Source organism: Austrofundulus limnaeus, unplaced genomic scaffold, assembly GCF_001266775.1.
Source record: "Austrofundulus limnaeus strain Quisiro unplaced genomic scaffold, Austrofundulus_limnaeus-1.0 Scaffold23, whole genome shotgun sequence".
NCBI classification, from domain to species: Eukaryota; Metazoa; Chordata; class Actinopteri; order Cyprinodontiformes; family Rivulidae; genus Austrofundulus; species Austrofundulus limnaeus.
The window spans coordinates 1,033,133-1,060,383 of NW_013952425.1; the positions used below are offsets into that span (position 1 = coordinate 1,033,133).

The following is a 27,251-nucleotide window of genomic DNA, read 5'->3' on the forward strand; positions in this document are numbered from 1 at the left end:
CCCCCCCCCCACCCACACACCCACACACACGTTGACTAAGTCAGGGTAAGCACTTTATCCAGTAGCCTCCAATGGCAAGGAGCAGGGATAGTGTGAGTGCACAGAGCATTGCTTTGACGCTGAGTAGCAGCTTAACGGGCTTATATCAGAGCAGGGGAGCGAGTCAATCAGCTGCTATTGAGTGACTCTGTAATGGCCAGCCTGACCATCACACTCCCCAGAGAGCCAGTTTTATTTTCCATTAAGACTGTCATTACGCAGAGAGACACGACACAACCTCCACGAGTGTGTCTTCTGACAGAAAAAAATCCTTTTTTTCCCAACTAAGGCTGTGGAGGAAAATAATAATAAAAGATAACAGCTAAATCAGCAATGCATTAAGGCAGTTTTGTACGTTAAATGCCTAATAAAATAAAATAAAATAAGCTCACTTGTTTTTTTTCATTGAAGATCACAGTGCTTCTATGGGGGAAGATGATGCAATTTCTTTGTCAGCCCACCGTTCAGAGAGAGCCATTAGTTTTAATCAAGCACCACTATGATTGAGAGGCTTCCCATCCTCAAGATAATTACTTGAAATGTCAAACTACATGAGCTCTGCCCCGTACCATACAGCCGGCCTATGGCATAGACCACAGAGCTAGACATGTGTCTTTATTGTACGGTGATGTCACAGCATTGAGTCAGCCGTAACACTTAATCAACATTGACCACAGATGCCCTCAGTCACAAAATTAAATGTTGATGGGTTGTTCAAATTATTCTTACTATATCTTTATTGACTTATAGTTTCAGTCACATAATAGAATGGACAAAACCCAGTGTCTGTGTAATTTATTACATGAATATTGGTTAATGTTGATGACTGGAAAGTAAGTAAGTTTGACTTGTGACAACTTGATGGTTTAAATGGATTGTCTAAAGTCTGTAAAGGGAAATACTGTGTTGCTTGTGGTGATGTGTTAGTACACCGACAATACCACAATATCGGCAAAGAAAAAGAGAAGACAAAAAAGAAATTCACACAGTTGAAAAGATGAAAAAAAAAATCAAAGTGAAAAGAAACCGCTTGTTGTTGTCCTTGTGAGAAACCAAATGTTTTATCGTCCATTCGTGGTCACATATTTAAATTCAACTGAATTCCATTCACTGGAGACTTTAGAAGGATATGCTACTTAGAAATTCAAACCACTTTCATCGGAGAATTAGGAAACACATTTAAGGATAATGGTGACTTAATACTTTTGTTCAGTTTCATCATGAACATAGAAACAATCCCTATGTGCATCGAAGCCATTCTGATGCCACAAGACCGTGTTTTACTCATTGTCACCATTATAAGTAAAGTATTAGGTTGAGTTTCTGTTCAGTTTGTGTCGGAGCGTTCAGAAGTCTCATCAGCTCTTTGATGAAACGTCCCTGTCTCCTGAACTTTGAGTGATCGCTCTCTCAGGGCCCCAGAGTGTCAAGAGAATGGATGAGGTGGCACCGGCTGAGTGACATCTAACAGGCAGCTGCTGCTCCCCCCCAAGAAACCACAATCCAGCCAACCCAACCTGACAATAATGGAATAATAAGTACATTTTTAGATGCAGGAAATGCCTGGCAAATTTTGACACATTGAGGCTCCTTTTGACAACCTTCCAAACATTCCTTTTCCCTTTCTTTGACTTCCAGTGCAAAGAAAAACAAAACTTTTTTTTGTTTTCCTTTTTTGCATATCTTTGTCATTTGTGTTTGAAATTAGCTGTTTACCAGCAATCTAGAGCATCTCACTTGAAGTTACAAAAACAAGCAAATTGTTATGGATCTATGATAGTCTCCAGTACAAGYGATAATTTGGGCAGACCCACACACAGAATATCAAAAAATCAATATTGCTTTCCTGTGTCTKTGGCTGAGCTAGGTGGGCCTAATTGAAATGTATGAGGGAGCCTGCTAAATGATCTGTGCAGGCAGGGGAGCTAGAGTGATTGCAAACATATGGAATGGCTCCTTAGACAAAAGAAACATTTGTACAATGCTTCGAGAGGAACAGACAAAAGGAGCAAAGAGTGTAGATGGGAAAAAACAACAAATAAAAGTGAGCAATGTGAGAAACARAAGTGCTGTATGTGGTGTCCTAATGCTCACACAACTGGACTGAGATATTTCACAAGACACTGACAGCTTCTCAGCTGACTGCACAAGTTAGTTAGAGATATGAAAGTAGGGAAAAAGAGGCTGAGACAGATGTGTGTGTGTCTGGCACATTATCAACCAATTAGAAACAAATGAATGCACAGGCATGGAACTTAAAGCATCTGCTGGAGTCGCGTTTGCTGAAACACTTCATTTTGACTTGCATGAACGTTTCTTTTGATGTTTTCAGGAGAAGATGTATATTTATATCACATCAACCATTATTTCCTCTAATCTGATCTTTGCTTACTGTCTTCTCTCACTCTTCCATCCATCTCTCTTACCACATCTCTCTTACTGATAGCTTATTGACATTTTGCTTAGTAATGACTCAAAGAATAGTGGGTCTTGTATCATCCAGACGAAACAATAAGTAGAAGTGGCATTTTCCAGTGTCCACAGCGGTGTTCATTCAGTTCCAATTGGTCAGTTTAATTGTGCTCTCACCTCTAGACAAAGAGTGATGACCCTTGCAGAAAGAAACTGGCACACAAGCTCTGTGGAGGTAGTTTCTCACAGGTGCGAGTGTGTCGGCAACTAGTTGAGGAAAGAAAACTGTAAAAATATGCAGAGTTGTACTTGGAGTTGGACTAGATGACACATTTTCATGAACTCCATGGCTAAATGTGTTGCGTGTGTGCAAGAATTTACACTGACAKTGGAGCTACTAGGATTCCTTCTATACAAATTATTAATTTTCTTATTTATTTCTGAATGTTTTGCAGACAGAATAATCTGTCTTAGCAGTTCAGTTTAAAACAATCTGAAATCCAAACATGTTCTAATTCATTGCTTATATAGGAGGCTAAAACTCTTATAAAGTATATAATTAAATTATTGGATGACAATTGCACTTTCGTGTAACTGATGTAGCCTTGGTTCCTCGTACTCCAATTTTTGCTGGTGTTCCAGGTGATTAAACAGGTTTGTAGGGTTATGGTTGGCATTAGTTGCTCTTCACTGCCTTCCACCATTGGGTTTATATGCGCACCTGATAGTGAAAGTGTGCCACACACAAATGCACCATCACATGGCACTAATTTCAGTAATCGCAAAGGGGCAAAAATTAATTACACACAATATGATTTTGCCCATCCCTAACTACTAATCATAAAAACATGTAACCAATAAAACCAAGTTAAGTTTAGATGCTTCCTTCTTCCAACACACCTCCTTGATATGTCAGAGTTCTGCAGAAACCTGTTGGTGAGCCATCAGTTTAGGTTGTGTTGAAGCAAATAAGCATTTAAAACATAACTGTGGCCCCAGATGACCAGAGTTAGTGACCACCACTGTAATGATTTGTAATGCAGTCATGTGGGGTATATTTTAGCATTTAAATCCACTAACAAGAGTAAAAATTAATTTTATAATGATCCATCACTCTGCATTATGCTAAATAATTCCTGTTCACATATTAGCATCAGTACTGTAGTTTTTTTTTTTTTTTGCAGCAGCCTTTTTATTTTTTTTCCCTTCCTTTTTATCATAAGAGAATTTTTTTTTATTCTTTTTCCCCCAAAACATCAGATTTCTCTGTGTCTAAGAGTAGAGGAGCTTTGAGAGAGTTCATCAAAGACCAAGGCCAAAACTTTTACTTGGTTTTGCAAATTAAAAAAGAAGTTATCCAGTTCACATAAAAAATTTAATGTGCCTCTTCAGTGTTCCATAAAAATCTTCTTGAGTTATCATGCAATCATGCTTGCATATAGTCAGAGAAACAAGACTGCTTTGTTATTCGTCTTGGTGGAATAAAAAAAAATAAAATTTAGCCCATCAAAAAAACAACACATTATTCCAAGTGGCCCTTTAGCCCATCTCTAATGCTTGGCTGGTAGATTCCATGATTTTCTAACTGGGAGGAAAGGGATTATTTCATGACAGCCAACTGGCAATAATCATTGCTCGCGGCGATAAACAAAACTCCAGACACATGCCTACGGCCTGAGTGAGGCTGATGAGCAAGTGTCAAATGTGCTGATGTGCGCCCTGCAGTTACTGTAGCWTTACAAATGAAAGCAGCTCAGGGTTTAAGTGCACACATTCATGTTAAGACTTCAGCTATATAAAAGATCCCCATTAAAATGTGCTGAAACAATAAAACTCTGTTTGACACGAGAGGTTTAATGACCCATTTTCTGCTGACTTCTGTGGCAAAAACCTTTCAAATGTCTGTAGCATGTGAGAGGCTGAAGCTGAGAAGGCACCTTGGAAATAACACCATCTATTATTATCCATTTAGTCAATGAAAARCTCACATAGGGTCAAGACAAAAAGCTCCAAGACAAAATCAGGAATAATAAAGTTAGAAATCAAAAACAAAAGGTTAACTTCACTTTTACAATCGCATGCATCATTTTAAAGGATACAAACTTGTTTAAGTCACTGAGTGGCGTACAGTGGAAAGTGCATGCCATAATAATAGAGCAGACTGACAGCAAGATTTGATTTGGCTGGCACTGACTTGATTGACATTATACGCACTAATGCCAAAGTTATTTTTCCCCTCACTGCCATTTTTAGGATTTCACCAGATTTCCCCCCCCATTCATTTATGCTGCCACTACAGCCTGGGTAAATGTTCTGGAGCAAACYGCAATCCCGCCAAGTGGGTACAGATTTGATAATCCATTTGTTTAAATAGATTTGACATGTTCATTAAGCTGCTAAGCCACACACCCTCACATTTCCCCCTCTTTTCTCTCCCAATCTTCCTACCAAAAGCTGCTTTTTCTTTACCGCATTGAGACGGTAATTACCGTGCAGTCAAATTAGAGGATGGCAAGCAGGAACCCAGCGCTCGTCTGTGGCAGCCTGCCAGCCATGCTACTTACACTGTAGAGCGTACTGTGCCCAGACACTACAGGCTAGATACGACTTGTATATTATTCTGGCCTTCCGAGCCTATAAAGATTGTATCTCCAACTGAGAACATGATGTGAACACATTAGCATGCTGACCAGCTTTTATAGATGACATGTTTGTCAATGGCTGAGTTGAGGGTCAATAAAACCCCGTGACAACAAATCCAAACAGAATGTTTCTGAATGATTCATAAAAGCTTAGCTTAGTCGTTAAATCAGATTTATTGAACCAGTTTGAAGCTTTTTTTATATGAATTTTGTGGAGATTTCTCACCATCGTTCCACTCCAGGAATGTTACTCTGCTTGTTTACCTGCCTTGGTTTTCCTGGCACGTTGCTGCCAAGTTGGCATATTACTTCRGCGATATGCTGCTGTCGGCAGCAAGCCATCTCTGCCCAGCTCCATGATTGCCATGATCTGGGTCGGCAGGAGTATTACACGGCCACCTGGAAAGAGTCGAACACCTGGACGCGGCTTAGAGCCCAGCTCAACTATAATGCAGGTCTTTTCTCTGCCAGTTTAAACAAATCCCCTCTTTCTTTCTCTCACATGGGGTACACAAGTTATTAAGCACTGTATGGGTCTACTGTTGGTTTGAAACAGGAASGTTTCATGAAATCAAACCCGATTCTTTGGAATCCACCTTAATGGAATTGTACCAACCAAATGAACCTATATTTTTTTCTACTATAGAGTACACAGTCACAATATAGTATAATATTGTGTAATATTATGTCTTGTATTGCATCACATCAGGCTAAATTTAGGGTTAGAGTTCACATCATCTTGTATAGTATTGTGTTGCATCCCAAAGAACAGTACTGTCAGTAATCATATTATATTACTTTGCTTTATTATATCATATATCACATTGTAGCATACTGTGTTCTAACCTTGGTAAGAACTTCATGCATATTTCAACTGCAAACACAGTATTATTCAGCCTTTTTTTGCCAGAAAAACAGTTTCGTCTAGTATGGAGTGTATTGTTTGCTTGTGTTGAATGTTTGTGCATGCTGCATGTTTGTATTGTGGTATTTGAATAAGTATTCATGTGGTGAAGTAGCTATAACCACTTCTACAGTCTCGCACTAAAAACTGTATGCATATTCCTAAGTGTTTGAAGCTAGTGTGGCTCTTTATTTCAATAGGAAGGATGTTTTTTTGAGTTTCTCTTCAGTATGTATTTTAAAATTTGCATGCTTTTGTGTTCTAAGTGTACAGATAAAAAAGTTTGTTTTGTGACCTGCAGTCWACCTCAGTGACATCACATCGCCGTCATTGCAGCTGAATCTTGTGGACCTTTTGTGACAAAATATAATTTCACAATTTCTCTATTTTTTTACATTATAATTTCCAAGGCTTAAACTTTTTTAATCTTGTTTCTGGTTTTTGAATTAATGCTAAGAAAGATACATTTTTGTGTAGTGTAAAAAATGGATGTTTACTCAGTTAAGACCTCATTCTTATATTTTGGCCTGAATAAAACTATCTTATTCAAAAAACATAAAACATTTCTTAAATAGATTAGAATTTTTTTTTAATATGACACAATCAAGTAGAATGTTGTAGGTAAAACATATCAAAGTAATCACAATTTTTATATTGTCATTTTTTAATGTAAATTCTAGAAAATAAAATGTAAACATACAGAACATTGGACCATGGTCCTGTCTGCTGTCAAAGGACAACCTATTTATAGCACGTCATTCACTTGCCAAAAAAACGTCACCTTTTCTGCACAGCCAGTATTGCTTCAACATTTTCCCTCCTTCAGTAAGTTCACAAGTCACAGCTCACAAACAGCAGGACATAAAATCATGCCTACGAAAACCCATGGAGGTAAAATGTCTGACCTCTTGTTATCTCGACAAAGTACGTCACTGGAGGCCATCAAATCCAGACAGCTCTCAAAGGCATTCATCAGAACATCCCAGATAATCTGTTGAAATCATCTGAAGCAGCGTGACTGTTTAAAAGGGGGAAAGAGAAAAAAAGGACAGAGATATGAGCACTGATTGAACACAGATGCTCTCGAGCGATTACTGTAGCAGGAGAGTTACAGTGCACGCAGCACAAAAGGAACAGCATGGAAAGGTCAGAAAATTGGAGGGAAAAAAAAGGCATCGATAAACAAAAACTATACCACTGAACAGCTAATGAGGTGAGAGAAGCTGTGACTGAGTTAACCATACCCCTTCGTATTTCTGCTAATTACTACTCCTGTAGAGGGTTGGGAATGTCCACTGCTTATGTGTGCTTATATAAGTAATCAATAGCTTTAATTAGACTATTATGTGGGATTGGGTCCCAGCAGACTTCTCCCAAGCTTTAAGCAGCTTTGTGTTTGCTTTTCTGATTGCTGGAAATGCAGCACATTGGAAGGTTGGGAAATAGTATCTATTGATGATGTCTGGTCAGATTTTCCATGCGAAGACAATGTCAGATGCAGTATTTCGTTATTAGTGGCCATTTTAGACTGATTTAGGTGAACTGAGAGATGAATGGTCCCCACTTATGTAGCTCATTTTACAAGGTCCACAATGTACTTTAAAATGTAGTTTTTTTAGAACTGAAAGAAGCATGAAGCATGAAAACATTTTTTCCCCTTTTGACAATTGGCAATAAACATTTGTAGGCCTGTCACGATAACAAATTTTGCTTGACAATATTGCRATCAATTATATTATTGTTTGGAGAYCATTTTAAAGTAATWTAATGATGCCCCTAAATATAAAGCTTACTGAACTTTATGAAATTTAGGTGCATATAAAAATAATAAACTGATCTGGACAACTTTAAATAAGTGGTCCACAGCTGACAGCCTGTTTTAATTCCTGACTATGCTGCTGAAATTGATGCTATGTTACAATATCCTTGTGTTCTACCTTGTGTTGACTGATGGATTCATGTCAGTGCCTTTGCTTTAATGCATACTGTGCCWTTGCTGTCTATTTAAGCAAAAAATCTGTGCCTAAACTCCCCTGTGGTTTGTTTTATTATACTGCTGTTTTCTTTTTTTTTTTTTTAGCATGGTGCAGTGTAAGCCACAACTGCAGGCTTATATATCCAATAACACTGAGCAAACATGCTGAAAAACCACTACAGCGGTTCTCTATCTTCATATTCAATATTCCACATCATGCAGATTCACTGACCGCTCAAAGATGAAACGCTGAGAAACAGGAAACTTTAATGCTGGTATTAATTTTCATGGTCTTTTATTTTAAAGCTTTTATGTTTTTATACATGGGAGCATTCAAGGTTACAGAAAAAAAACTTATTCAAGACGAAGACAAAATACGGCATATATAATAAAGAAGCAGGGTAGGCACGGGGAACAGAAGAAAAATAATAATTATGAGCTCTCTGAAAGAGGAACGTGGAGAACAGGGAAACAAATCCAGGTGAAAGACGGAATTAGAAAGAGGCCATCAAGGCTCAAAAGAGGAAAGCAGCTCAGTAATAACTTCATGCATGTTTAAGCACAGTGGAAACACGAGTTAAATACCCAGAGGATGACGGTACCAGAACTCACCCAAAGAGATGACATCAGGTGCAATAAATCTTATGAAAGCAGGGGGGCTAGGTGGTAAATTAGTTGTCAGCACTTTTGGCCACACTGTGTGGACTGCAGTATCTGATCAGATGAGCCCTCAGATCGCTTCAGATAGGGCCTTTTGAAATCCATTTTCAATTATTTGGAGTCAATTTATTCTCCTAAATTTAATATGTTTCCTTTTTATAAAATAAATTTAACTTCTTAAAACATGGAATTTGGAAAAAATAAAATGAAAAAGGAAATTGGAGAGAATAACAAATTCTGAAAAAATATTAAAATAAAAAATTTTCTTCTTTAGAGAAAGATAAATGTCAAATGTGCCATCAGTCTTGGTCCCTGAAAGAAGTTACATAATTTAAACAATCTTTATGTTTAAAAGTTCACAGATTATACAAAAAAAAATGTAAAAAAGTCAAAATAGCTGTTTTATAGTTAATAACTTCCAAGTAAACTGTGCCAAAGACCAAATCTATACAATTTTTACTGCAGAAACTGGTTAACGCCATTTCTTTTTACTTTTTTGTTTTAAGTATTGCTCCATTAACATTACTAAACTGTAGAAACGGAACTATTCATGAATCCTAGTTAAAAATGACCAACACCTGGACCTCCAACACATACAGACAGTTGAGTTGTTTAGTGTGCATAAGATAAATATGGTGTGGGGTTTACTTCTCCTCCCTTCACTGTCATGTGCTCGAACACAAACTCCTCTCTCCTCACCGGGGAAAATATCCACTGTCAGTGCAAAAGATGGAGTGGAACAGATGGCATCAGAATGATTGAAACCACCTACAATAGTTCCCACAACTTTCCTCATCCTTTTTCTTCCTCATTTGATGACTATCTCTCTCTCTCTCTCTCTCTCTCTCTCTCTCTCTCTCTCTCTCNCTCTCTCTCTCTCTCTCTCTCTCTCTCTCTCTCTCTCTCTCTCTCTCTCTCTCTTCACCCTTGTGTTCCTGCCCAACTATAACCATCGTCTGGATGCATCATCCCAACCGTTTCAATGCCATCCAGTCCTGTAGTTCTTGCCAAAGAGGCTCATGTTTACTGGAAGCCCCACGGTGCTGCACAAAGTCAGCCAAGAGGAAAAAGCGAGAAGGGAGGGCAGGGAGAAAGGCCTTTTTTATATATTATTTTTCTTTAGCTTCATGGAATGTTTTCCCCTGTTTTGGAACCATGTTTTTAGCTGATTAACCACATTTACTCCTTGAATATTTTACCACAGTAATCTGAATCATGAAGGGCAAGACCCTTCTGAACTAAAAACATGAAGGGTAAGACCCCCTGTACACATGGGAACCATTTTACAGTGTTATTTATGATTTCAGGCTAACATTCACATGGAAATTGTGGTTTAGGAAGCCCTAAATTGTACTTCTACCTCTAATGTAAACTATGACCCAAAACTTGACAAAAGTAACAGCAGTGAAAACAAATACACACGTGTTTGTGTTCCATATATTGTACTGTACTATATTGTATGGTACTATACAATACTGAATGGTACTATGTTGTACTATACTATATGGTACTATGTTATACTGTAACAAAGCCTTTGTATACTTTAAGACTGAACAATAACATTGCCTAGAATAGAGCAAAGTAAACCATCCTTACTTTTGCATCCAAATATTCAAAAACCAAAAAGGAACATTTTTAGATTGTCAGAAAATAGCTACATTGTATGTCAAGTACACATTAAAATGTGGGAAAGGGCAATAGTTTGACAAATCTTGACACTTGTGTATGGAAAATCTAGTCTCATATTTGAACACTATGGACAACCCTTCCTTCCAGCTGTCTCTCATTGAATCTTTTGTTTTGTCAGTGTATTTGGACTGACACACTGACAGGGAGCTTAATGGGACACAAAGTAGAAACTTCCACTTTGTTGTCCACACAACAGACATTTTTTTTGCTCTTGCTGTGTTTATCTTTTCTTTACACAGTTTAAAATGTCTAGCTCTGTTTTCTTTCCTGTTTCAAGCATGTATCGTGGTAGTGTATACAGTGCCACATACAGGCCTGGCATAATTACTACAATGGTTTTAATTTTTTTTCACTCCTTATCTGCTCCTCCTTTCCACCCCACCTTACTTTCATTACACCTCAACACCAGACCAGTTTGCTAAGCGCCAGTCATGTAAATGAGGTAGTTAGCAGATCAAAAGGTGCAGTGAGGATTTTTTTTATAGCTGTAGAGGTGTTGATTAGGAGAGATGAGGCAAAGTGTGGGCAGCTTCCATTGCACCTCAGTGGTTAAGGCATATGTTCAAGTTTGTGTGTCTCTTAAGTGAGGAAACACAATGGAAGTAAACAACTGTCTATAACCGTGTTTCCATCAAGGCTTTTTGATGCGCATTTAGAAGTGTCACATTAAAAATATGAAAAAAAAGTCGGATGGAAACAGCAAAATTGGRAAAAAAAATCCTCAATTCGCTAAAAAGTTTTTACGCTCGCTTGAGGTGGTTTTTGGGTTTTTTCGAAAAACACTTAATGCGCAAAAGGACAGATGGAAACACTTTTGCTGAATAAGTTGTGACGTAGCGAACATTTACCTCACGTAGCCGATCAGCTGTTCCACGGTACCGGTACCAGTTTCGGGTCGGCTGCAGCTGCGACTGGCAGCATGACCCTCCTCCCGCTGTTTGCGTCTTCTCAGTAATCCCGTAACGTGAAGAAAATTGCATTTCTTTCTCTACGTCTCCAGACAGCAGTAACATCACCAAAACTAGTTGATAACAGAATAATTACAACTTTCCCAATGGTAGCAACGCGTTCCTGATAACKTCTCTCCATTATCCTGAGATGTGTGGACCCTGCGAGTTTAACAACGGTTACGTCCTGTTTACTACGCACATGCGTAATTGATTCGCTTCAGGCCAGTTGATGGAAACTCCGTCTGATTCGCATTTCTTAATTTTTTCCTTTTTGAGAAATTATTAAAATTAGCTCAAAATTCGAATTAAAATTGGATGTAATTGGATGGAAACACGGTTTATGTGAGTGGTTTTTTGCATGTGGTCAAGCTGCGTATGCATAGATGAGTGTGTGCGTCTTGGCATCAAAGTGTATGGCTGCCTTCCCTCCAGGAGACGGCTGTTGATGCATAATACATAACTCCATATTTCCGATTATAACAGCAATAATGTTGGCATGCTGAGTTTATGAAGAGGAGATCAGGTGCAGGAGAAAGTGATTACGGGGCATAAACACCGCAAGTGATATGACTCTGTTGTGAGCGGTAACTGGCAGGAGGACGACAGTAGCTGAGGATAGTTTTGAGGAAGCGTGCCAGCAACAATGCTAATTAAGTGCCTGAGGGAAAAAAAATAATTGTTGCTACCTATGAAGTAGTCATGTGGAATACTGATGATGACTTAATGAAGTTCATCTCAAAACTGTGTCTGACATGAAGTCAAAAATGTTCCAAACGTGCAGAAGGACATTCTGTTTTTGTATAACATTGTGCAAAAGTCTTGTTGCCCCTCATTTCGTATAACATATCTAATTAGTCAGACTTTCTTGTAATCTTTTTAAAATCATCTTGATTGTTAGTTCTCCAGACTTTATAAAAGTCTTTCACAGTTGTTGTTTGTTTTTTCCACTCAAATGCAGTCCTCTATGACCAACTCTACAGGAATGCTTTTATTTAAACCACTTGAGTTATGAATCATTCTGACATGAAAAGCTCCTTAAGTCAACAGAAAACAGCATTTTCACTCCAAAAAAAGGCGACCACAAAAGCTAAGTTACCCGTCAAACACAAAATTAGTTATTTCCTAAAAAGCAAAGCTTTCAGACACCGTTCATCTGCTGCAGTTTGTTTAGACCTGCCACATCTTTTGTCAGCTTTTTTTCTTTTTAGCAACACGAACTGCACAATATGCTGTCAYGGTCAGGTACAAGATGGGCAGACAATGAGTCCAAAACCAGACACATTTCATAGAAAGACATCCAGACAGCTGGAAAAACACTGATCGGGGCAACTTTAAAGGACAAGAAAATTTCTTCTGAAGCTCAGTTTGTAAAAAAAATTAAATAAAATGTGAGTGGTTCTAACTTTTAACAGTTCTGTAACTCTGGCTTTTATATAAACTTTTATGGATATCATTTTGACATGTTCTCCTGTGGTAATACTCTATATGTTATACATAAATATTAAGGTTGAGCAAAATAATGTAGTTTGAAAAACTRTCAATATTTGACGCTTTGAAACTGCAATTAGGGCCATGTGACRACGTGTTTTTGCATGCAACACTATCAATGTCAGGCCTGCAACTGAGACTAATGCTAACCCAAAATCCATGAACTTGTTTAATCACCTGAAACACAAACATAAACTGGAGTACAAGGAAATCCAGAAAATGTGGACCAAAGGCCCACCACTGGCTACATGCAAATATAACTGTCAAATTGATTATCTGCTAAATCCAGCAATTAACTGTGATTAATTGTTTTGCCAATACTGCATTAGTTTTATAATATTCAAAATGAGAAAAAAAAGGACTCTGCTGGATTTTTTTTTGTAACTGTTATTTATTTGTTTTAATTTTTTTCATTTTAGTCTTTAAAAACACCAGAATTTGTAAAACTTTCTATTTTTTGTCAGTCTGAGTTCCTTTGAGTGCAACTTTTGGGTACTCTACCCACCTCTGATTATATTTTTGTAATTTGTTTAGTATTTTTAATTAGCCCCTGAAGAGATTGTTTTTATTTTAAGCAGCCCCCGTGTTATGTAACACTTGCTATTTGCCTTTCTGATTCAATCGAAAAATGCGATCGCSGCCAGCAGTCTTCATCTCTGAAACTAAATGTGAATCCAGCTTTTATTTAATGTCTAGGAATAAATAAATAGCAGTTCAAAGCTGGCATATGAGTGGCTCATCATTGCGCGTCCAGGGGCTTGCCCGCACACTTTTGCCCGTGTCAGAATTTTCATCTTCCCCAACTCCCCGGCTGCTTCCGCTCACTCACACAGAAGGCAGAAGGGTCGAAGCGCTTTAATGAATTTTCAAAGGAGTTGCGTTGGCTATATTAAAAGGAACTCCTAAACTTAAACATGGCTGACACCATGTGTCACATGGATGCGCAAAGTCACCGGAACACATCTTTTAAAGGTCCAATCATGCACTCTGAATCGTGCGAGGACACAAACACAGCACAGTCCKATTACTATTCTCACAAACCAATAACATTTAGAAACAAAGGGAAAGTGCCACATCCTACATATCACTGGCCATTTTTTAATTAACTCTGTTAGAATACGGCGCGCTCGCTACAGGGTCACAGGTCAGTTTTAATGATGAGCGTGCATATGGCAGCCAGCGCCCGGTCTTGCAAGGGAAACAGGCAGCACTTCTGCTGATCCATCTGTCCCGTGGTAATGACTGCACCTGGCCTTGCAACGGGCCAGCGCTCACAGGTACCGGCACTCCTGGAACAAGTTCAGTGCACAGAGACAGAAAATACAATTAAAAAGCAATAACGGAACACACATCTTGCACTCATGTTGTTTACTTGTTATGTCTAATTAYGTGTTTGAGTCAGAGAGATAAAGAACTCCTTCCTACAAGCCTTGTAGACACCACAAATGTTTGCTGTGCAATGAGGCCCTAAATGACCATGATGTCGGATCAGATTAATTTCAATTGGAAATGGAGTCAATTGTCTGGTGTGCCCTTATGACTGATGTTAATGGTTTTCTTGTGGTGAGAAGCCCAAGTTTAAGAACCTAATTTGTGATTTGGAAACAACTAAAGTCTCTCAGTTTTGACTTATCCAGTTTGCACCAACAATAAGGCGTAACTCTGTTATTTTTTTTCTTTTGTTGTTTTTTTTTAAACTAACCTTGATCAGGCCATTTGATGCCTGTCTTAACAAGAAGCTAATATGAAGCGAACACGGCATTGCTAGAAGCATCAAGGCTCTTGCCGCTCCCTCTTTTCATGCTTTCCTCTCAGTTCCATCCATCCTTCTGTTTCTCCCCAGGCAAGAGAGTCTTTATCCCACCTGTGCATGGTTGAACTCAGGGTCAGAACTCAGCATAAAGCTCATGGGTCTCTAATCTCACAACTTCTGATCAAGGACTGCAGGCTGAAAAAAGCTACAGTTAAAAAAGGCACAGAAATTCACAGATTTTTAATTTTTTTCCCCTGTCAGACTTTATCAGAGCTAATGGCAATGGCATTTCTTTATATGAAACATAAAGTCCAACCTCTAATCCCCAATTTACATTGCTTGCGTTCCATCTCCGCTCCGGTCCGACCTCCGCAGCAAATAYGCACCCATTATAATCAATGAGAGTGTTTACACTGGCTGCGCACGGCGGCGCAGGGCGGCGGTGAGCGGACGGCGATCCGTCAAAATTAGAACAGCTCCTATTTTTGCCGGACGACGGAGCTGCGCCAGAGTCAATTTTTAAAGATTACGTYGCACCAACAGGAAAAGACACGAGCACAACATCCGTATTTTCAAAATAAGACACTATTCGGTGGAAGAATTTGTCGGAATAATGTCAAAATTGCAGCTATATTAATAAATATATGGATATATTTCTACACAAATGCTGTCAGAATGTATTGTTCTGTTTGGGAAGCAGATGGAAACATTTAGCACGAAGGATATGTGTACACACACGATACACGTGGATTTTATTTTGAAATCAGAAGTTTCAGAAAGCCGACAGCGAGACAGTTTCAACATAGTTACCAAAAGCCTTTATATTGTTGTTTTCAGCTGTGTTTGGAGTTTGTCTTTGACCGAATTAATTATTTTTTGCTCTGACTTCCACATTTATCACTGAATTTATCGCGCGATCTCCTCTGTCGGACCGGAGTGGAGCGGAGGTAATGTATACTGGACTTGAAACGTACAGCTGCAACCTGCGCAGCGGAGCAGAGCGCAGAGGAGATGCATGCAGTATAAATCCGTTGTAAGTTCTAAGGTTTTATGTGTCAGTAGATAATAAAGAATAGTCTGTTGGGAATTTTGGCTCGTTTTGCAGCCACAGAACCAAGAAGCCTTGCAGTCATGATTTCATGAGGTCCTCTTTATACCAAAGTTATCCAGAGTCAAATGTGAGGCCATCTGTCTATCTGATATCTGCAGCTGGGACAAAACTGAGACAGGCAACACGACAATGCTCCCAAACACAGCAGCAACTCTGCAACACAAAGACTAAAATTAAGAAAAGTCTCAAGGTGTTGCAATGGTTCAGCAAAGACCAAACCTCATCCTGATTGAAATGCTGTGGTTGGACTTGACTAAATATGTTTGTCTCTTAACACATGAAAACCCCAAAATTGAATAAGAGCAGACTTTTAATTAAATACTTTTTAAAAATATTTGTCTATTCTGAAAATTAAGGATTGAAAACTTAAAAAAAGTTTAACAGTAAGGTTCTGCTAAACAGCTGTGGAGCACCAAGTGTGAAATAAAATGTTCATAAATGTCACTTACACATTTTCATTGTTTWGCTCACTTTGATTGTTAAGTTTCCACTAAACTTTATTATTTTTTCTCACTGTTCTTATCTTTTGCTCATTTTTACTAAATGTTAAATTTAAATGTTAAATGTGTGTAAATAATAAATCTGGACTCTGTGTAAATCTAAGTGTAAAGATTAAAGCTTAAATTTTGTGTTTAAATGTTAAAATTWAAATTTATGGAACGCAGCCTGTGCTGTTGATGCTCGGCTSTTGCTAGGACATYATCATCCTGTGACAGGAGCATCTGGTAACATCACTAACAACACTGACGCCTCTAACGCTTCCCTACAAATCATCAAACTTGCAGTTGCGGCTGCTGTTAGAGCTGCTCTTCAAACTGCAGGACCACAGGTAATATCCATATACTTTTTGACAAACACATTTTAAATTTCAAATTTCAAATATCATCTTCAACAGTTTGAGCAGTGTTAGCTACTCAAATACAAAGCTCATATATGCAATAAACAATGACAACCACTCCACGGAGTACTTTTTATTCTTGGACCACGTGTTTCTGTCTTGGGTAAATAAATATTTCCACATTARCTAAGCAGGATGATGTCATCATCCTGCGACAGATGTCAATGCAACGCCATTGCTAACTGTAAATTTAACACTTATATTTAACATTTTGTAAAAATGAGCAAAATGTATGTTCATCAACAATATATATTTTTTGCAATCACAACGACCAGTTTATTTTAATACTGTATCATGCAGCCCGATAGGTTACAGTTTTAAGCTGTCTTGTATAACTCTGAGCTGAAAGAAGTAAAACAAAGTATTTAAGATCCTGGAAGTGAGCTACACGGAGAACAGCGCAGCACTTCTGCTCTTAAGCAGGAGGTGACTGAAACAGGAAGTGAACATCTGCTGCAGCCCTAAAGAAGAGTTCCTCGTTCCTTCACTGTCTCACACCTGAGCAGCCTTTACACCAGACAGCTCAGACTTACAGAAACTCCAAACTTCATTAGGCTGTYGTCAAACTGCTCTTATCAAACTAGTCCACACCTCAACATGAGATGTGGGTTTAAACAAATCAAACAACTTGTTTTTTTTTCTTCTTTTTCATCTCAAATAGAAGAGACAATTTAAGGATTTCATCAGTCTGGAAGAATCCTGGCCATCTGGAGTTTCTGTCTGGGCTTCTCCAAATCTCTCCCTTTTTTTGCAGCAATAGATAAAGAAGTAAATGTTTATTTCTGATCAAATGGAGGACTGCGAGCTCTCTCAGCATCAGTGATGGCAGGACAGCAGCGCTTTACTGCGATGTCTGTTTTCCAGATTTCTTGCTGCATTGAAGCCCTTTTCAGCTAGCTGGGTCTTAGCCAGCCTGAGCCATTCTGTGCCATTATGTGGTGCTGTAACAGAAACAGCTGCTGCTATTTCACTCTGGCAAATAGGTTAAATGTTGAAACAAGGAACAGGGCCTGTCTGTTTTTTTTTTTTTGTCTTTTTTATTTTGTTTTTTTCATGGTCTGAATTGAGCAACGAGTGCTTGATGTTCAGCTGTTCCTTCACAGCTGCCTTCCAGCTCCACTGCGTTTGATTTCCAATTAGTGGCCATTCAGTCCTGCAGCCATTTTGAACAGTGAACCTTTTCTCCTTCTGTTGCTCTCTCAAGCTGCGTGAGTGTATGTACACAAGTTTGTATGTGATACTGTCTATAAGAAAAGCGAAGCCACCAATTTTTAAAAGGATGTCTGCTCCATTGATTACTGAAATTAATATTTAATGAGCACAAGGAAAATGGACTGCAGTGGCTAAACTGAGTGCATTTAAAGTCAATCTAAATGCAGGAGTTKTAAGTGGAGTTTGAAGCTACTTGCTGTGGTTAAATGCATCATTCTGACCAACAACTGATAGTAATTATTTTTGTAAAAAGATAATCATGTAGGCTTGCAACACACACACAAAATCAGCAGCATCAAGACACTTGTAAATGCGGCAAAACTAATATTTTAATTGACAACAGCGTCGGAAATTCCACCATAAAAATAAATGTTTCCTGATTTACCATTCAACTTCCATTTCTTGCAAAAGCAGATAAAAACAGTCCAACAAAAATGTGGGCGATAAATGTTTTGACAGGATTTCACACAGGTTGGCAAACTTGAATTTGATTAACTATGCGTGTGTAGATTCTTTTGTTCATTATTTTAGTTTAACACTCCGTTATTCATAGAAATTTTTTGCAGGATCAAAATGTAGTGAAAAATGTCTCAAATAATTAGATGTTGTGATTTGGGGATTTGGAGGAGAAACAAACTTTAAATTATAAGCTTATTCTGCAGCATAGTATCAGTTGTTAGGAAAGTKAGGGTTTATGGAAAGGGTATGGACATATATAGTTAGGGGTGTACGAGTAAATCAGCTTGGGTACTTGCTGATACTGAGTACCAATACCAAGTACTTACTGAGTTAGAACTGAAATATTACACGATTGTAAAAACACATTTCTTTTAGAAGCTGGTACTAAATCAGGTGTAAATCTGATGTTTTTCAAAGAGTATTGACAGCATAAAATGTTCACTCTGGAGTCTAATGAAGGTTGCATTTATAATGTGATAATACATGCAAAACATAGTATTGGTTTCAGGGATAGGGGCATTTTGAAGACGTACGAGTACTTACAAAAATGCTGATATTGGAACACCATTGTTGTCWGTTTTGCATTACACATCTAATCATAGCATTCAAGATTTCTCAGGCTACACCAGAGAAAATATGGCTAGCTGCTGCTGTCACTATCTATGCTTGCTCACAACCCTAAATTTCAATGTAAACTGTGCAATGCAAAAAGTATGGTATTATAGTTATTTATAAAATGGTTTTCATGCACAGCTATGAAATTTAAGATGATTAAAGTTAAAGACCTGAACTTGTCAATATAACACTGCATTATTTTRCAAGTTTAGAAACAATAAACAGCTTGGAATCATTTGGAAACTTTATCAAATACAGAATTTTGTTTGTGGATTGAGGTGTTTGAGGTTTGTTGTCAGTAACCCAAACTACTGTAGCTCCAGTAGTTCTTTTAATATCACCCTTGCTTTTGTGTCACTTGAGTGTCATGTGATGAATGAGGCGAGTCGGGAATGGCTGTGTCAAAAAGAATCGTCCCAGAAGGGAAACTGATGTCCTTGTGAATCCTCYGAGACTTTGCAGCTTTTATACAACAAAGCATCCCACCCCAAAAATCCCACCAAGGACACATAATGTTTTTTTTTATTTAATCCAAATTCATGGAAAAGGTCAATTCTTCATTGCCACATAGTTATTTCAATATTTTTACAGCTAAACAGCATTTTTTTGCACACCGTAAAATACTGTTAAGTAGATTTGAAAACCAATACTAGTTGCAAATAAATTATCTTCTCAGATATTTTTAATGACAAGCAAATGTTTCCAAGGAACAAATGGAGCTAAATCCCAATTTTTTTCTGTTTTTAACTAGAAAGTATCTTAAAATTGCAATTAAAATGCACAATTTATCCGAACAGATATTCTATCAACTGATATAAGCTGAAAATGTTACATCATATTTAAAGATGGGATGAACTGCACATTAAAAGAGGCCAGATCTTGCGGATCCATTTGTTTCAATGAGCCGTTCAATTTTAAACAATTAGTGATGTGTTCCACCTGCCACAATCTGACGAAGAAAACACGAGGAAATCATAAGGAGGAATACAACTCAATGAAAAGCTCTCAATTGTTTGCAACTCTGTTCTCAGTGTTTGTTTCAACGAGCTGCTCAAAAGATTTGGATCATTTGTGAATGTCACATCTCTACTCAAGGTACATCCATCACTGATCAACGCATTACTGTTGCAGAACAACACCCACGTGTCGTGACAGTGATACTAAGTGATGAAACTGGATGGAACACACAAAACACTCATTTTCACATTATAATGTTCAATTACTTTAAAAAGGGGGAAACAATATCTTTATTCTGAAGAAATAAAACTACCTTGGTTAGCCCAAAAAAAATCACATCAAAATTCACAATGACAGGAGCAGTCATGCAAATTAAAAAACAGCCTATTTTACTTGTGCCCTCAGTCACTTTGTGCACTATGTGTTTCTTGAAATCATCCACCTTTTTAAAGCTGTAATGGTCCCTAAACCATATCACTCAACTGGATTGCATAATATGAATGATTAACCAGTCTTTGGTCCTGTCTCTAGTCTTTGAAACAAACAAAACAAAACAGCCACTTGATCACTGTTGTGAAGTCATTTTGCTTCTTTTTGCAATGGCTGGTCAGGGCAAGACTTGACATAATTCTATACTAAAACCCGTGTCTGAATGTTGACACTTTGTTGCATTATGTAGACTTTTAATTCCCAGCAACATTGACCATTCCAAACATTCCCAAATCCATCTTGTCCACACATAAAAGACAACATGAAGAACAGAGTTTCAGACCTTTTTTTTGAGCTGTGAAAAGTTTCTATATCGTGTTGTGGGTTCTACACAGCATAACTAAGACCCTGAAAGCAGCTTATCTGCTTAAAAYAGGAGAGAGAGGAAAGGGTGGAGAAAAAAAAAGGTTTGATTCCTCCATCTATTTCCTGGTTCACAGTGAGGGCTTATTKAACGCATTGGGTTCTCTCTTTAGACTCTCTCTCTCTTTCTCTCTCCACCATCCCTACTCCTCTAATCCACTTAGGCCTCTACTTCCTCCATTGGTTTTGATTGGCCAGGCATCCAAATTTCCTCCACAGGACTGAGGGAAATCAATAATCCTCACTGCAGTGCAAGAATCTCTCTTTTAAAACAACAAAATGCGATTAGAAGAATAAATATGCAATGGCTGAGTGTAGTATTTCAGCTTACTCATTTTTGTTTGTGGCATGAATGTTTGGCTYAGTTGTAAGGAAAAATGAGTTTGTTTTTGTTGCAAAGACATGTTAACTTGAATTCTCAGATTTATTTTTTGTGTACGCCAAATTTGTCTGGTTTTGATCATTTATGCCAGCAAGTTTTAAGCTATAAAAACAGTTGTTTCCTTTAGCATTTGTTGGGTCCATCCAAGGATCTACGTCTCTAGTTGCCTTTCTTTCAAACAAACACCAATGCTAATGTCACTGAAAACCCAGGTGCTTTTAGAGCCCCTTGAAGTCTGACATCAGTCCCCGCTACCCCCTTCTCTCCTCCTCACTTCCTCCCTTGGGCCCAATTTTCCCTGCATGAGGCTTCAAGGTCCTCAGCTGAGCTCTCTGTTTAGCATCAACAGTAGCATAACAGTGTGAATGTGTGTCAGACAGAATGGTAATGAGCGTCCCAGAGACAGAACCCCATTCTTTAAACCCCCCCTTTCTGCCTGAAAATAGATTTGTTCCTACATGCAAAACAGACATTGTAATCACATTTTCTCATTCTTGATGCACCTGGGGATTTGTTGCGTGCGCACCAAAAATGTAAATGAATGCAGGGAGACAAACATCATTGGTGATAAATCACATTACCTCCATATTCTGGTAGGCAACACAACCAGGCTGCACTGTAAGCAACAGTAAACTTAGCCCTGCGTCTACCAATCTATTTTATACAACTACTTATTGTAAGTCAGCATAATTTTTTTGTGTTTTATGGCACATCTGCAAGGATGTAACAATGTATTTTAGCTGGAAACATTTTACAGAGACCACATTTTGTGTACTACTGTAGACCTATGATAGCAAACTTCATAAAAATGGTCAAAGGCCATACAGTTTATCATCAAACAATATGGGGAACTGCTTAAGATTAGTCACATTATTGTTAGCAGAGTCTTTGCTCTTTGTTGTTTGACTAAGTTCAAATGGTATTTATAAAAATAAATATTATCTATTAATGCTTTTATGCTGAAAGGGGTAAACTGGATGTATCACAAGTTTTGGACTGGCTAATTTGCCACAGATGATCCCACCATCCTTCAAATTAAACCAACATAAAACTAATGGCACGTTTGCGTCAGTCCCACCAGTCTTCAACTGGAAGCAGATGAAGACTGACAGTTGTCTTAGCAGGTAGCAGATAGCAATTAGCTTCCACTATTTTTTTAAATCTGTTTAGCATATTAACATTAGTGGAGCCAAGATTCTTGTTTAGCAGATCAGTGGTTATTAAACCTAACTTTTTGGTTATCTGTGAACATCATTGGTTACATGTCACCTGCCTTTCATTGCAATATTTCAACCAAGATCAGCAGAAAAAATAAGTATGTTTAATGAACTCAAACGTGGGTCTTGCRTTTGGATTTTAAGCTCAGTATGAGTGCCATGAAGGGCTCAGCGGCAGGTTTTCCTATTGTTATGTGCCAGTGTCTCTGAGTTGGGCCTGATCACCTGCTGTGAACAAGCAAACTGATAACTGTGTTGGATAGAGTTTAATTTATTAATGACTTAATTCTTCCCGAGCCAAATGGAACAGGTTCATACGTTGCGGCGTTCCAGTTTCATTTTCTCTGGATGACCGAGTTGGTGCAGCAGGGTTTCTTTTTTTTCTTTTGGTTTTGTTTTGTTTTTTTAAAAAGGGAACAGAGTCATAATCTTCTCTATAAATCTTCAGAGATATGACTTAATGAAGATGTCGTCAAGGGTTGCTTTTTTTGGCCTACCAGTTAATCTTTTGTTGAGCTAGCCGAAAGACTTTGTGGGCCGGGCGGGACCACCATTTTATTATGCCTTTGGTACTGTACATCATGGACTAACAAGCTCGGGGAAATGTAGCCCATCTAAGCACACATGGTGAGATAATAAATGATCTCTCAGACTTATGGGGGAAGGAACACTTTTTTTGTTTGTTTGAGCACATTAGTTTGCTCAGTGTGGTTATATAACATGAAAAAAGGGCATGCTGGTAATAGATTAGGCTGCTGCTTGTACTCCTTTTCGCCACTACCCTTAAAATCTTGAAACATTGACAAATATTAATGCAAGTTGTGCAAACGTGGGGTCCTCAGGGGAGACTAAGATGCTTCAAGTCCTCTGCCCCCCCCCCTTCTTCTTTTTGACGTTGGCTATTCCTAACCCCAAGTCAGTGCATTGCTGGTAGACTGTCATTTTTCAAGGGAGCTTGTGACAACCTCAGCTTGTATTGAAGTTCAGCTTGCTGTACATTGTAATTTGCTGACATTTCTTTTTTGTTTTCTCCCCCTCCCCCCCACTACTCTGCTCCCTTATCCACCAATGGCATGCTCACAGATGTTGCCAACATTTCCGCACTAGGTAAGTCATTTCATTTTTCATCGCGCTGCCCTCTAGAGTGAGAGTTGCGTTTGAGACGTCTTGTTTTTGAGAGTGATGTGACTGCATACATATGTAGTACAGAGGCTTATAGAAGTAAGAGCAGAAGGGGGCACCGGAATGCTGCTGTTTGCCTATAAGGTATGCAGTAATCTGCAATTCTCACCTCATGTTCCCCAAGGATGTGAAATATGTGCTTGTGTGTGTGAGAGAGAGCAAGTAGATTCTGGGCTTTTTATTATAAATTTATTGAAAAATTAATCTGTTGTCCAAAAAACACATCTGCAGTGTTATGAAGAAGCAAGAAATGATGGTTTCACTACTGAGAGTGTTTTGTGTACTAATGTAGAGCTATGATAGCAAATCATCAAAAAATAGTCAAAGGCCATAAAATTTATTATCAAACGATGTGGGGGAACAGCTTAAAATTAGTCATATTGTTGATAACAGTCTCTACTCTTATTATTTTCTATTTCTAATGGCATGCATTRCATGCAGTGGTGAGCACAGTTCTGCTAATCTACTACAGCAAAAGTAGCTTCTTATTTAACAGATTAGCTTGTTTGCTARCTTTAGAAGTTGTAGCAGACAGACAGCTTTTGCTAAATTAAGTTCCACTGATATTAGGTTGACTAAAAATTCACAAGTGTTAAACCTAATTTTTATGCTATTTATTCCAAAATAAACAAAAACTAGCCCCTTTTTAGCAGTGCAGGATGTGTCTTCAACAGTAAATTTACAATTAAGAGCGTCAAAAAGAAATAAACATTTAACAATATTGACTACATGTAAAATATGGTATTATAAGTGTTAGCTATTTGACTAAATTCAAATAGTATTTATAAAAATACAAACTCAGTCTAGAAATGTTTTTATTCTGAAATGGGTAAACTGTATGCATCACAAGATGATCCCACCCTCCTTCAAATTAAACTAACATAAAACTAATGACAGGTTTGCATCAGTCCCACTGGTCTTCAACTGGTGTAATTAATGCTAACATAAAGGGTTTGTATCAGTTCAGGGGTTGTATCCTTCGAAGTCCACATTTATTGGCCACTTGAATCGTTACACAATGTGTCACTAGGATACAGTAACTGGGCAGTGTGTGGTCATGCAAGCATAGGTCATCTTAAGACTAGACAATCTCATTTCACAGCTACTGTATGCTATGCAGCCAACAAGGACTGCAAAGGTTGTGGCCTCTGTGGGCCACAGTCTAGCCAGGATGCAGCCCATGAAATGTGGAAACAGTTAAAGTTTGATTCCTGGCTTGTCTTTGTTTTACCATGAACCCTCATGGGGTGAGGACAGTGTTTATAARCTGACTAGATTCTTTATTCTTACCAGGTTTATTATGCACTGACATCCATTCAAGAGTTCCCTTCGAACTCATGAGTTAATTTTTTTCTCTGACTTTAAAAAAGGGTTGGTATTTCAGTCTGATTTTTGGAACCAGATGCATAAAACTGTCTACACTCATGACTAAACATACCGTTGATCTTCAAACCAAACCTGGTGGAGTTATTGAGAAAATTCTGCCACTTGTGAGATTTGCTGCCAACTAATCCCCAAAACTTCTGAAAATCGTAATTTTGCTGTTGGTGGTGCAWTGACAAAACCAAATTGTACTAAATTTATTGTGTGGCTGAAATGTGCATTATTATTGTTTATAAAGCTCTGTAAAAGGTTTATTTTAAGTCTAAGACTTTTCAACACACTCAATCACCAACCTGATGTTTTAATCATTAATAGATACCGACACTGTACTTAAAACATTGGATATGAAAACAGTAGCATTGTTGTGACATTTTGGAACAATAAAAAGACACTGCAAAATAATGAAAACTAAAGTGCAGTTTATAAAACTGAGACAATTAATGTCACTAGTCTTATTAGTCAGTCACATTTAAGACATTTTTTTTTTGTTTTCTTTTTGGTTAATTTAAGTTTTTCAAACTACTTTTTGTTTTAAACTCATCCAAAACGTTTTGTACAGTGGCCTAAAAATGTGATCATAAACTGGTGGTTCTGGGGCCACATTTGGCCTTTGTGCTCATTTCAACTTTAGTACTTTTGATAAATACAGAGTCAGACACATGAATCCATTTCTGTCAACAGAAATTTACATAAATCTGTTCATAATTACCAGAAATATGACTATTCACATTCAGGCCCCCCGCATTGTGTGCTTGGAAAAAAATATCATACTTGAACAAATTTAATTGATGAGCTCTAATTGAAAAAAAATTATTAACACAAATAATTATTTTTGTGTTGCAAACATTACATTATTCACACATCTAGTCCCAAAAATGCTTTTCTTCTTGTATAGGTCATGATCCTCAGAGCCCTTTTGAGTTTTCACATTTTCTTTTCCATTTGTATCAAAATGGCACAATTTGTTTACTTATTTGTTTATTTATTGTACTTTGTTGTGACAGGAGATCATAAATTTTATCGGCGCATGTGGCAGACAGGAGATCGTCAGGGTTAGATGGAATATGTGAAAATGTTTTAGCCACTGWGTGCCAGAACAAGTGCTGCATCCASTGTTTGGTCAGAGTGTTTTCAGAGACACTCAGCAGGTGGCAGGGATGTGATGGAGGTCAACAGCATGACTGACTGGACCGGAGCAGGGTGTCAGAGCTGGACAGCAGGACCGATGGTTGCGAGCATCTGCTCATGAGGGAAAAATCAATCACCTCATTCCAAGGTGGAGCTGGTGGAYTGTACTACAAATAAGATACCAAATCCTGATATTACTGTTGATATGTCTCGAATGTTTTTTTTCCCTCAGTGCACTTGATTTATCATACTTGAAAAAGCATCAGGAGACACCTTATTGTGTAACTGAAAACTCTCCACACTAAAACCATTTGACTAGTTTAGCGGAGTTTCTGCAAGCAGTTCTGGTCCGGCTCGCAACTCTTTGAGGCAGGCGCTGGCTGACTGCTCAGAAGGAAAAAAAAAAAAAGAAAAGAAAACCCCTGGCTAGCTGAGAATAATAAGTACCCATGGGAGGCCGCCAGATGGACATTTACTGTGAGCCTAGCTGGAGAGGGAGAAATCTGTCAAACATCACACCAGGCATCTGTGGGGGGTGGGCAGCGCAGGTTCACATCCACTACAGCACGCCGGATGAGAGGAGTGCTCTTTGTCCAGACTAAAAGCTGTTAGATTTTTGAAATATCAAATGTAGTTGATGCTTTCAAGGTCAGCAATTCACATTAYATTAAAACCTCAGTGTTGGAGTGAGAGCTTTAAATAATGTTCACATAATGGAGGCTGGAAAGATGTTGACTCTGGCAACTCAAATGTTCAACCTATTTCCAGGCATTTGATTGTTGTTAATTGACACTTRAAGGGGTAGTTCAGCTCTTTTTAAGTGGGGTTATGTAGGAAGGTTATTAAATAGTATCTTACCTGTGTAGATGGCTCTTGGAACAAACTCATTTTGGAAAAGTAATTTAATTTTGACTGAGTTTTTATGGTAACTAAAGTCAGAAATCTGTTTTCTTTCTTCCCAAATTGCATTTTCTTTTTCATTTTTTTCATTTTTTGTTTTGTTTTCTAAATTCTGCTCTTTTCATTTGTTTCTGAATTGTCACATTTTCAGTCTAACCTTATGTAATTATGAAGTGCCAAAAATGTTTTGGGTGAGGATAGTTTTTGAGTTGCAAGCATTTTTGWATGTCCAAGACACCCCCATTTCAGGTGGAGTCTCCTCCTCAAATATGGAGTTTATCGTAAAATTGTTGGGTGGCACAGTGTAGGTCAGACACATCTACATTCCTGCCAAATTTCATGTTGATCAATGCAGCCGTTTCTGTGATACTGGTGACCATCCATCCATCCATTTTCTTCCGCCTATCCGGGGTCGGGTCGCGGGGGCAGCAGCTTCAGAAGGG

At 38.1% G+C, this 27,251-nt stretch overlaps 1 protein-coding gene across 31 annotated transcripts in view; it reads left to right on the plus strand.

Moving 5' to 3' along the window:
- Window positions 1-27,251, plus strand: part of LOC106514844 (protein tyrosine phosphatase receptor type D) — a 469,094-nt gene that overhangs the window by 101,393 nt on the left and 340,450 nt on the right. For all 31 annotated transcript variants that reach the window (XM_014004324.1, XM_014004325.1, XM_014004323.1 and 28 more), the window contains exon 4: window positions 23,299-23,322. The gene's annotated coding sequence lies outside the window, so the exon portion shown is untranslated. The remainder of the gene's footprint in view (window positions 1-23,298; window positions 23,323-27,251) is intronic.